Here is an 11398-nt window from a genome sequence, read left to right as displayed (position 1 = left end):
ATTGTAGTATACGCTCTGATGGGTCGTATTTCAGGGATTTGGACAAACGACCTATACAGGCGTATTGGTTGAAGGACAGGTTGAATGGATCACGTACCGGGGCTCATAAGGCAGCTTCCTTAATGCACACCTAAAATTCATATGCGCATTCGAATGTGGATTTTTATTTTAAATTCGACGAATATTCGAAAAAATATTTTTTTTGATAGCCTAAGAAAATCGCCTATGCGTTTTTCAGCCATGTTGAAGCCTGCAGTAAATGTTTTGCATTATGGCAGTCCACTCTGCTTATTTTTTTCGAAAATGTTGCACTCCTGTTTGTCATTTTGCACGTAACTTCACGCCAATAAATCATCAGAAATATTGGTCTTTACCAATATATTGAATCTTTACATTCCTCCTGCCTGTTGTCCGTGGATTTACCTATATTTGGTGCTATTTGCCGTATAAAACTTTAGACATGCAAAATCGATTTTGCAATCGATTCAATGAACACTCGTCACTCAAATCAAACAGGATTTTATTCACAAAAGTGACAACCCAAGAAAGCAAAGTAAACGTTCTCTCATTTGTAGATTGCATTGATACGTAGCGGTGGATGCAAGTAAAACAGTAGCCTACCTCATTTTTTTCTCACCTGAAATTCATGCAATAAACATGTTTTTGACAAAGATTTAAATTTGTTTGTGGTCTATATAGCCTGCATCAAAATGAGGTTTGCAATGATGCGCCAGAAGGCACGGGTTGAAGACCCAGTCAGTGACGTCACGATGTGCTAATTAGTTTAAATTCATACCGACGTCATCACCATCACAAAAATTTACTTTTTTTTTTACATTGAAACTTGAAAAAAAATATAGACCGACCTACCGACCCTTTTTTTTTTAATTACTGTCACTGCAAACCAAAATATTTTTAAGGATGGCCTCATATATGCAGATGGAAGAAACTTACAGAAGGACAAACATCACTGCAACACTCCACCAATCCGGTCTTTATGGTGGTGTGGCCAAACTCAATCCTTTCCTCAGTGAAGACACATAAAAAGCACCTAAAGGACCCTCAGACTAAGAGAAACAAGATTTCAAGCAAGGAAACCAGGCACTGCTCATCACCAGCAGAGTCCCATCCCAAAAGTAAAGTGTGCTGGTAGCAGCCTCATGCTCTGGGACTGTTTTTCAGTGGCAAGGACTGAGGGACTCAGAGCAGAATGAAAGCTCAGCGCACCAAAATATTGAAATAGCCCTAATGAAAACCCAGTCCAGAGCGTTCAGAACCTCAGACTGGGCAAAAGGTTCACCTTCCATCAGGACAATGACAATAAGCACACTGCAGGAGTGGCTTATAGCCAACTGTGTGAATGTCCTTGAGTGGCCCAGCCAGAGCTTTGGCTTGAACGCAATAAAATATTTCTGGAGAAACCTGAAAATGTCTGCCAGTCCCCATTCAAGCTAACAGAGGTTATATAAAGCTGTTAAATATTCGGCTGCAACATAACAAAACGTGAAAAAAATGAAGGGCTATGAATACTTTTGTAAGCCACTATAATTAGGGCCACCTAATATAAAGTGGCACTGTTTATTTTTTTAGTCTGTTTACATAATAACTCAAGGCATTGATTTTTAATTTAATGTGGTAAGTAGTATTTCTTAAAACAATAAGTGACTAAGGAGTGTTTTCAGGCATGATGCGGAGTGGGGATGTTTGGAGTGTTCTAAATTTACTCTAAACCATGGCTTATTGATTTTAAAAGTGAAGTGACATACAGCCAGGTATGGTGACCCATACTCAGAATTCGTTACTCTGTATTTAACCCATCCAAAGTGCACACACAGCAGTGAACACACACAAACCGTGAACACACACCTGGAGCAGTGGGCAGCCATTTATGCTGCGGTGCCCGGGGAGCAGTTGGGGGTTCAGTGCCTTGCTCACGGGCACCTCAGTCATGGTATTGCCGGCCCGAGAATCAAACCCACAGCCTTAGGGTTAGAAATCAGACTCTCTAACCATTACGCGACGACATCCCCAATAACATTATAAAACGGTTATTTCAAAAAAATTCCAAGAAAATTTGAAACAAAGTCTAATGTATGTTCTGGAATCATTTCCAACAGCTTTAGCAGGCAGTTTTCACCTACTTGCCATACAAATACATTATATAAATGTAGCCCCCTACAGTTAAGTAGGTGGAATTTAGACTAAGTTGCAAAATAATACAAAACTACTTGCTTTAACCTACTGTACAAGCTGAAAATACTTTGCATAAATCTCATATTCTTGTAACTATTTTCAAATTTTTTTTAAAATTAAAAATTCACTTGAACTTTGAGACTGAAAAATTATTACTGAATCCTAACCTTTACATCTGCAGTGTGCTTTCTTCTGTCATCTTAGACTGTTTGGAAATCTTGGCGAGCTGGAGAATAACAGCAGCTATCTCTGAGACACACAGCTGTTGGCCCATATGCTGTGTGACAGACAGGTCTGTTAGAAAAATATGAATGACAATGTGAAGTCATTAGTTCTGGGTGAGCGTGGTTAATATGTAGTGATCTGAGAGACCAGCCCCACCAAAACCGAACACCCTGACTGTACAAAGAACCAGCAGGGTTTGTCTTAGATCAGTGCAACTGCAGGGGGTTCAACTGACAATTCTGAACCAAAAATGGTCAGACCGACATTTCACAAAAACACGATTAAAATGTTTTTTTTTATTAGGCTATTTTATGTGGATACATCACAGCTGGCTATTTTAAGGATAATTCTAGGGGGGGAGGGGGGTATTTTGTTGTTGTTGTTTTTTAATTAAGAATGTCTCCTTTCTTCTTTAAAGCACAAAAAAAAAAACATTGGAACGTTATTGTAAGCTTTTACATAGAATGTAAAGAGAAAATGAGTGAAATCTCCCAAAGCAAATGTTCTTTAAACATAAATCCACTAAATCCTGACTGTTGTCCAGGGTGTCTGTGTGTGTCCTTTATGGCTTAAATGGATAGTTCACATATTCTGTCATCATTTACTGACCCTTATGTCTTTTCAAATCTGAATGACTTGTGTATATTTGTCCACATTGTGGAAATAAGCATGGGTATACATGTGTCTAAATTAACATTACAAATGACACAAATGACTTTTAACTGATCACTAGATTCAGCCTTGTTACGGTGAGTATGTTTGTGTAGAACATGATCCTCATCTCAGTCGGACTGTCTGACGGTGAAGGTATGCTGACTAACACAGCTGACAGACTGTTTACAGTATCATTTTACAGCAAGCAATAGAGGCAGAGGGCAAGAACAGTTTGAACCTGCAGCCTCTGATGCTAATATATCCATCTACCATGCTTGCTTTAGCCTTGCCTGGTTCTTTTTAATTAAAGATAATTTTTAAATGATGAATTGAGCTTTGTATCAAATGTTTATTTAGCGATACATGTTTGGTATCACTGGGTAATTCGGCTGTACTTGAGCTACGCTGGAGGAGAGGGACCGTCCATTTGTCGGTTTGAAGGTGATTTAACAAACTGTGGGAACTGTGGGAACCATTTCTGATACTGCAGCACTAACATCATATTGCTAATAGATATCATAAATACACAGACTGTAAAGTATACACTGTAAACCCTAATGTTGTCTTGACTTAAAAAAATCAAGTAATGTTGACTAAACATTACTTAAAATTTTGCGTTTTGGCCCTGTCACTTAAAAATATGAGTTAATTTAACTAATTTACCTTCAAAATGCATAAACTTAAGATTTCAAGTGTTGTGAGCTCAAAATCATGAGTAATCCTTTGGAAAAACTCAATGTCACTCTGTTCTTTCTTTAATGTGATTGGCCATGGGAGGAATTCTGCCTAGCAACAAGAGAACAAAAGCACTGATTGGTGGATTACAAAATTCGTCTTTTTGGTCTGTTAGGTTTGATGAACTACATTTCAAGAGGTTTTTTTAGTGTAATATGTTAGGTGAGTAAAGTTATGTAGATATAAAGTTGTTTTGCATGATTTCTACTAGTGAAATATGTTATCCTTGTGGTAAGTAAACTCGTTGCCTCAATTTAATTGAGTAATGGAGTTTCCCAAAACTTACATATTTAAGTTTATTTAACTTGACGGTTTTGTAGATTGTACTTAAATCCCTCAGTTCACCAAACTTGGTGCTTATTTAATGTACTTAAACGATTATGTTCACTTAACTTGGTATTAATTTCAAGTGTACTTATATATTTAAGTTAACTCGACATGTAAATTTAACTGAAAATTATGTTCTTATTTTTGACCGCACACTTTTTGCACACTGAAGTAAAACAAATAACAGCATATTTAAACTTTGACCTTTTGACAAAATGTCACAATATTTATGAAAATACAGTACACCCTATACTGCACTGTAAAAAAACTTAAAAAAATAAGGCAACTTATCGCAAGCGCTTTTTTGAGTAAACATAACAAAAAATTACTATGTTTGTATATTTTAACATCAACCTAATCCATTGGGCAAAGTTACGTCCAGTGGACATCTTTTTATGTCCTTGCAGACGTTGAAAAGACGTCCACTGAGGAGACAGAATGTTTTTATGATGTCTTTTTTTTAAATGTTTTTTTATGTCTTCTGTACATCTGATATAGACGTTTACAGATCCTCCTTACAAGGTTCTGTGACTTTATTTCTGTCAGACATCTAGAGAAGCTCTTATTGAGAATTAACAGAGGTTTAAATGTTGATATTTGATTCATTTGAAGTCACCATTGTGGTGGAAAGTGTTTGGTTTAGTTGGGATCTTGGTCCAGTTACTTCTTGTGTTAGCTTGTCTTTTGCTGCTGTAATGGTGTATTTTAAAACGCTGTTTTTGTGGTGAAGAAAGTCAAACTTAAATAAACTCAGGTGTTATCAGCTCTTTGCTGGTGTTGGCTTGTCTCTTGCTGCTGTAACTTGTGTGTTGTAAAACACTGTTATTGTGGCAGTGAGAGTTGAGATCAAACATGCACATCTTGCTTGTAATGGTGACAAGTTAAAATAAAATGTATGACTGCAACTGTGGTTTCACATTTATGGATAGAAACCTAGTAGATAAAATAATGTACTTTTTTTTTCCTGAAAACAGATCACGTCGTCACAAACAGACATCAAGATTTTGGATATGCATCACATCAATGGTGACAATCAGAACAAAAAAGGCTGTAAAATAAGGATGAGTTTGTGCTATGGAGCTCTTTTGTTTGTCACCGTTGTTGTGATGCATATGATAAATCTAGAAGTCTGTGTGTGTGAGTACTTGATTCTTTTACTCAAAATACAACCCGAATTCCGGAAAAGTTGGGACGTTTTTTAAATTTTAATAAAATGAAAACTAAAAGACTTTCAAATCACATGAGCCAATATTTTATTCACAATAGAACATAGATAACATAGCAAATGTTTAAACTGAGAAAGTTTACAATTTTATGCACAAAATGAGCTCAGTTCAATTTTGATTTCTGCTACAGGTCTCAAAATAGTTGGGACGGGGCATGTTTACCATGGTGTAGCATCTCCTTTTCTTTTCAAAACAGTTTGAAGACGTCTGGGCATTGAGGCTATGAGTTGCTGGAGTTTTGCTGTTGGAATTTGGTCCCATTCTTGCCTTATATAGATTTCCAGCTGCTGAAGAGTTCGTGGTCGTCTTTGACGTATTTTTCGTTTAATGATGCGCCAAATGTTCTCTATAGGTGAAAGATCTGGACTGCAGGCAGGCCAGGTTAGCACCCGGACTCTTCTACGACGAAGCCATGCTGTTGTTATAGCTGCAGTATGTGGTTTTGCATTGTCCTGCTGAAATAAACAAGGCCTTCCCTGAAATAGACGTTGTTTGGAGGGAAGCATATGTTGCTCTAAAACCTTTATATACCTTTCAGCATTCACAGAGCCTTCCAAAACATGCAAGCTGCCCATACCGTATGCACTTATGCACCCCCATACCATCAGAGATGCTGGCTTTTGAACTGAACGCTGATAACATGCTGGAAGGTCTCCCTCCTCTTTAGCCCGGAGGACACGGCGTCCGTGATTTCCAACAAGAATGTCAAATTTGGACTCGTCTGACCATAAAACACTATTCCACTTTGAAATAGTCCATTTTAAATGAGCCTTGGCCCACAGGACACGATTGCGCTTCTGGACCATGTTCACATATGGCTTCCTTTTTGCATGATAGAGCTTTAGTTGGCATCTGCTGATGGCACGGCGGATTGTGTTTACCGACAGTGGTTTCTGAAAGTATTCCTGGGCCCATTTAGTAATGTCATTGACACAATCATGCCGATGAGTGATGCAGTGTCGTCTGAGAGCCCGAAGACCACGGGCATCCAATAAAGGTCTCCGGCCTTGTCCCTTACACACAGAGATTTCTCCAGTTTCTCTGAATCTTTTGATGATGTTATGCACTGTAGATGATGAGATTTGCAAAGCCTTTGCAATTTGACGTTGAGGAACATTGTTTTTAAAGTTTTCCACAATTTTTTTTACGCAGTCTTTTACAGATTGGAGAGCCTCTGCCCATCTTTACTTCTGAGAGACTCTGCTTCTCTAAGACAAAGCTTTTATAGCTAATCATGTTACAGACCTGATATCAATTAACTTAATTAATCACTAGATGTTCTCCCAGCTGAATCTTTTCAAAACTTCTTGCTTTTTTAGCCATTTGTTGCCCCCGTGCCAACTTTTTTGAGACCTGTAGCAGGCATTAAATTTTAAATGAGCTAATTAAGTGGATAAAAGTGTAAAATTTCTCAGTTTAAACATTTGCTACGTTATCTATGTTCTATTGTGAATAAAATATTGGCTCATGTGATTTGAAATTCCTTTAGTTTTCATTTTATTAAAATTTAAAAACGTCCCAACTTTTCCGGAATTCGGGTTGTATTTCAAATGCATTCATTTTGTCCATCTTCAAAATAAGTATTTTGCTCTTGGTGCTTGTTATAAATATCAAGACCTTCTTGATAAAAAATAACAAGTCTAGATTAGGACTTTGCAAGTTTGCTGAAAAAATAAATAAATAAACCTTTGGACTGTATTTACTCCACAGTGAAATTTATATAGTGTTTAACAGCATTCTGTGATCATGAAATTGCCAATTTAAACATTTTGGGGATAATTTAATTGCTGGAGGTTTGTGTATCTTAAAAAAGACACAATACGACAAAATTAAGATTAATTAAGAATAATTAAGACCAATAAAGATTTTTAGCATAATCATATAAAAATAATTTCTGACGGAAACGTGACACTGAAGACTGGAGTAATGGCTGTTAAAATTTCACAATATTACTGTCTTTACTGTATTTTTGATCAGACAAATGTAGCCTTAATAAGCATAAGAGACTTATTTTAATAACAATTTAATATTTAAAATGAAGGCATTGTATGTCTGCATGCAGGGGGCAAATGTAAAGCAATAAAAACCATAAGGGTATCTGAAAATTCTCAAATAAATTAAGGCTGTGAAATATAATAAATATTATATAATAAATGTATAAAACAACACAGTATTTCTTCTTTCAGAATAATCCAATTGAAGTTATCTTACAAATTGTTCTTGCTCTTCCAAGCCTTTCAATGGGGCAAGCGGGTGTTTGTTGTCAACTGTTCAGAAGATGTGAAATAAAGTGCTCGAATCTGTAATAAAACGTCCTTCACATGGCTCCAGGGGGTGAATAAAGGCCCCCTCTAGCGAATCCATGTGTTTTTTGTAAGATAAATATCCAGATTTCAAACGTAATAAACACTTTTTTTCTCAATTCTGCTGACTGTTGGGAACCGGAAGACATGCAGGTGGAAGATGGAAGAGATGTGAATGCTCTACAAATTTATTAATTCATTAATATTTAATAACACGTTGTTAAAATCAAAAGGTGCAAGTGTTATTTAATGAACTACCAGTTGTATGTCTAGTTTTATGTAGCATAATTTCACAAAGCTAAGGTCAGACCATTCTGTTTTTGCTTTCAATTCTGAAATTATACAACCTATTTTACATCAAAAATGCTCATGCTAAATGTAACATGTCTGTTTGCATCTTGATTAAAACACAGTGGTTCTACTGTTTCATGCATTCTAATTCATATATAGGCACAGTAAAGGATAATAAAAAGTTCAAATCTGTTTGTTTTGATAAAAATCAACCCCTGGGAAATAAACTGTACAAGAAGTTAAAGAAACATTCATTTCCATATAATTCAATTAAAAATACAAATTAGGTGGAACCTAAAATTTAACAGACCAACAACAAAAACATTATTTATGAAAAAACCTATGCCAGATTCCTAATGTGCATAGGGTCTTTGAACTCACTCAAAGACACCACACATTTGCAAAGAACCTGTGTCCTGTTGCCCACAGAGACCTAAGACCCATGAAGGTAATCCGGTCTATACCCCCCTATCCGGTTGTGTCTTTCCCATTCTGAGGAAATACCTGAGAGGAGGATGGAGATGAATTGTTTGAGTCCATCACCGTCACAGGCTTCCTTCCTATGATTCAGACATGAGGATATGGGCCATGTTATTACAGACACACCCAAAGTGAGACAGGACAGAAGGATAGCCGCCCGATGTCACCTCACCCAGAGTTCCACAGCCTAAGAATAGCAGTGCGGAAGGTACAAGGAACATAACAGCTGTTGGAAGAAGAGGATGCAGACTCCCAGCATTCATCGTGACCCTTTATTATTATAGTTTGGATGTAACATGAGGTATATTTTTACTTCAACTTAGGAAATATTGGGTAGATTTGGCGCAGAAACCATTTTCACTCAGAAATTGCTATGGCAAATTTCACAGTTACAAAGAAACACCAAGTTTCAAGATTCCAGCTTTGAATTAACCCACCAATTTTCTAGTCCTGTTTCTATTTACTAACAGGATAACAGAAATTTCAGCATAGTTTACAAAGTACCAAAGAACTGTTGCAGCACAACATAAACTTGCTTTGAGCACTAAATGTGGTTTTATGTTCCTAAATACCATATTTGTTTCTTTATTGTTAAGTGTTAATGTAAGCACCTTAAAAGGGAAGGGTGTGCTGCCCTGAAGACACTGTGTCACATAACCACAATGAAGAGAAAGCCAGCTCGCTATAGCAAAGAGTGTTGCGCAATCAGAGCGGAGGGAAAGCAAAAAAGCGGGTGAGATAGTGTACGAGTGCAGGCAGTGATGTGACAGTCTTGGCTTGCCTGGCCAGACTGGAACTCATTCATTTTGGTTGCAAAGAACAGAGTCTTTATGTGCACTCAATTAAAATTCCTCTCACATTAGGTACAGCATGTTACAGCTGGCTGTGTTTGCATCATTCTTTACATGTAATACTTTTTATCACAAAAAATATATATTTTTCTTTCTTTCTTTCTTTCTTTCTTTCAAATGCAGTGCCCTCCAACTTTTGAGTAGTGTAATTATTCTTGTTCAAAGTTCTAAACAAAAAACAATTTGTGTGTGTGTGTGTGTGTGTGTGTGTGTGTGCGCGTGTTAGGTTTCCAAGGCTGATCCTGGATCAAATGGCTCTGGTAAAACCTTTATACTGGGAATCACATTTGAATTTGTCCTCAATCTTTAGAGAATAGCATTGATTTAGCATTGTTTGAAAAGTTACATTCTTAGAATTTAGCTCACAAGTTAAACAGGCCACTTTTATGCTACTTCTATTTACTTTTGAGGCTTTATATATAACTATGCATTGTTCCTGCTAATTTCATAAGAAATGCATGATATAAATTCCTAAAAATATAAAGAGCCTCCCCATTCCAGATAAATGGTATCATTAATTATAACCAAAACACAAAATCTTAGTTCAGCCCACTAGGGAGCCACTGCCAACATCCACAATGAAGCTGCATAATGGGAATGTTTCCACCCTGTTCCTGTGCTTGCTTTCTCGTCCCATTCATGAAAAGACATTTTCTTCCTTCTCTTTTGTGCTGAGGCACATGGCCAATGCCAACTGGACTGCTAGAGAAAATGGAGACTAGGCGGGCAGCATTCACAATGTGCAGGCTATGCACTATGCACTGAAGTCACCAACAGAAGGGCCATTCTAGTAGACCAGTCCACTGGTGATGGCCTGTTACCACATTCCACTTTTTTAAAGAGGCTAGTATCCATTCACATGCTGGCCACATAACAGCAGCCTTTCTGTGTGGCCAAGCTTGCTTTAAAATCACCCAGATAACACACGTGACAGTGCGGTTTGCCTCCGACTTCATGTATTAGACTAGTTTCAAAGTGGATAACCGCACTGCTAGCAAGTGGGCGATTTCTCAAAGATTAGAAAGACTCATTTTGTTTATGGGTAATTATACCTGCACAAATGCATGTTTGTGTGTAATTTAAGAAACTCAGTCAACAGATCATTTTCTTTCAGCAGCTACAGCATTTTAGATCCAGTCAGCACTAATACGGATAATTTACAAAACAGCACAACAAGCATATCTTAATCTGTGTATGATTGTGAAATACTTCATATGCCAGTGGTAAATGAATTTTTTAAACCAAATAAAGGATGTTAATGAGGTATATGCAGTGTTTTCAAAACAGAGGATTCTGACTGGCCTTTAAATTTGAGAGAAGATTATGCTGTAAACAATCACCTCTGCTACACTCTGCTTCTCTCTCTTTATTATTTTTTTCACCCTGAGTAAAGTCATTTAGATATAATAACATCGTAAATATAGCTTTGGATGACACAAATTATACTGCTATATAATAAACAGTCCATAAAACAGGCTGGCATTGGACTTTTGTAACTATATCTGGGATCACAAATATATATTTTTTCCCCAATTCCCAAATGGAACGCTTCTAATCCTCAGTGTTTTCATTTTAATGAGTTGTGCTTTGGCACCCATTCATGAATGAGATTTAACTAGTTTTACATCTCAGGAACGTACTGACCACTGCTAATCCTCTTGTAATTTTTTTTTTTTTTTAACTAAAGCCTGTAGAATGCAGGCCTTTAATCGCATGGCACTGGCGAATACCAGGCTTTTATTAAATTAAGTTTCTTAATATAAGTTTTCTTTAATAGCAAATAGTAATATTCTGTTAATTGGGAGAAAACATTATGTAGAGCAGACTACACAGTGTAAAAATGATTAGATAAATGCATAAACCAACGCACCCAGAACTAAATCACTATCAAGTTTTATTTGCATTTAAAAGATAAATTATCTATTTAGGATTAACCATATAAGAACATGAACAGTACAGACGTGACAAAGTGAGAAACCACAACATGCCACAAGGACACTGTGTTCTATTGAACCTAAACGAAGGGAGGTTGTGAATCTGCTGATCTGGGTTTATATTAGAACAACTAACAAGAGATGAGAGCTAGAAAAAAATGAATGCAAGTCTAATAGGA

This window comes from Carassius carassius, chromosome 7, assembly GCF_963082965.1.
Source record: "Carassius carassius chromosome 7, fCarCar2.1, whole genome shotgun sequence".
Lineage (NCBI taxonomy): Eukaryota > Metazoa > Chordata > Actinopteri > Cypriniformes > Cyprinidae > Carassius > Carassius carassius.
This window is presented reverse-complemented; position numbering follows the sequence as displayed.